Genomic DNA, 2,168 nt, shown 5'->3' on the forward strand with positions numbered 1-2,168 from the left:
AACAGGAGAGGAACCCATAGGTAGATGCAATGGTATTGTTGATTTAGTTCTTGAGTTGAGTGATTATTTAAAAGTTTAAATTCTATTTTGATTAACATTTACATATTTTATATTTAACCCTTTATATGTATCAAATATTACATTTAAAAAGGCAATAAAAGAAAAATACTCTTGAAATCATAAGAAGATGTGGGTATACCAGCACAAAGCAAGTCACTTATGAAAGAGGAAATAAGATTAACCCCAGACCTCCCCACACCAGCCTCAAAGCCAAAGACAGTGCAGCAACGTCTACGAAGATCTGCAGTGAATGAATTGAAATTTTTCAGCCCAGTCAAATTATCCTCCAGGGTTATATGCAACAGATAGATAGTAAGCATGAAAGAAAGTAAAGAAATCAAAATCTATGAACTTTTCTTGGAATAAAAATAAGTAAATTTAAAACTATTATATGACAAAATCGAAGCAACCAAGTAAATGAAGAGTTCAGAAATGGAGAAGCCAGGGCATGAAAAGTTCTGATGGTAAGCACAAAATCATTTAAAATAGAATCAAGAGTAAACAACTGTTCAAATTATGCTTTCAGAACAAGTTGTAAATGTTAAAAACCCAGTCATTATGAAGAATAATATAACTGACAAAAAATGGGGTAGGATGGGGGAGAGAGGTGAAAGAAAATAAAACGGTGTCTTTTTTCTCAAATTTCTTAAAGAAGTCGATAGATACTAGGCAAAACTGAAACATAACTTAAAAATATGTTGACTGCTTGCTTCGGCAGCTCGTGTACTAAAATTGAAATGATACAGAGAAGATTAACATCGCTCCTGTGCAAGGATGACACACACGTTTGTGAAATGTTCCACATTTTTCATTTCAAGTGAATTCGTTTAATCTTTTTCCTCTCTTTCCAAAATTTTACAGAAATATTTATTGCAATAGGATATAACTATTAATTCCCACTCCTAAATTTTGATGTTCAATATATAATAGATATATTGCATTTTTGGTAATTCAAGATTTGGTTACAGATATGCAAAATACGTAAACCATAGACTTTAAAAGCATTAAAAAAACTAATGAAGAAAAACTTACATGTGGTGCAACATGATTTTAATGTTGGATACTGTACATGTATTTTTATTACAAACTGTGTATTTATTGTTCCAAATTGGATTTTATTAGAAAAATAAAAAATAAATATTGACTCTTCCTCAATGTTTTCCACTGGATGGGGGGAGTTCATGACAATTAGGGTATGTTACTTATGTTGAGTTCTGTTATGTGCATTCTAAGAGGTTTATCATCTCTGGAGAATGCCAGGATCCCTGTAATTGTGAAGACCAAAATCATGTCCATACTTTTCTAAATGTACCCTAGGGGATTGGCACTGCCTTGGGTTGAGAACCACTGTCCTAACCTCTTAACGTTTTTCATATCTTTGTTCTTGAATGTAGAGCAATGTTAGAGAATTAAAGTCTCTTGATTTAAAAAATCTCAAAAAGGAATCATTTACCTGAAATTCATTCAGTTTCATGTTGGTGAAATAGTTTATCTTCTATTAAACTAAAATAAAAATAAATTTAATACAGAATAAGCTCTCTTATCTGATGCAACCATTTGTATTACTAAAAATATTTATCGAAACAGGGAATCTGAAAAAAAATATATAGTTACTTTGCATATTTTTTATTGTGATAATATATACATAATATAAAATTTACCATTTTAACCATTTTTCAGTATACAGTTCTGTGGCTTTAATTTCATTCACATTGCTGTGCAACCACCACCATTTTGCACCTCCAGAACTTTTTCGTCTTCCCCAACCACATATTTTATTTATTTTAGCATAAGCCATATATATGAATACGGTCATTTGCTGTTTGCCAATCTTGTAATTTGGGGCCAAGATTTTTTCTTTGAGAGTGATCACCTGATTGTAATTCCCCCTGGCCATCTTTTTTGCATGAACTACACCAATAATGCACTCTCTAGATTTTCAGTTTCAATTCATTTAAAATGAAACAAGAACTGAAAGATGCTTGGGAAGAAATCTGAGTGCACACTCTTCTCAGATTCCCCTCCTACCTCCCAATATTTTACTATTGTCAAGGTCATACCTATTTTGAAAGCAAACGTTGAATAACCTGCATTTATCAAGACTTTAT

At 31.7% G+C, this 2,168-nt stretch overlaps 1 non-coding gene across 1 annotated transcript; it reads left to right on the forward strand.

The window, feature by feature from the left end:
• The first annotated feature begins 760 nt into the window (after positions 1-760).
• On the forward strand, positions 761-869 carry LOC134381357 (U6 spliceosomal RNA). Its single transcript, XR_010023956.1, has one exon. It is a non-coding gene; the product is annotated as a U6 spliceosomal RNA (small nuclear RNA).
• The last annotated feature ends 1,299 nt before the right edge of the window (positions 870-2,168 follow it).

Source organism: Cynocephalus volans, chromosome 6 (assembly GCF_027409185.1).
Source record: "Cynocephalus volans isolate mCynVol1 chromosome 6, mCynVol1.pri, whole genome shotgun sequence".
NCBI classification, from domain to species: Eukaryota; Metazoa; Chordata; class Mammalia; order Dermoptera; family Cynocephalidae; genus Cynocephalus; species Cynocephalus volans.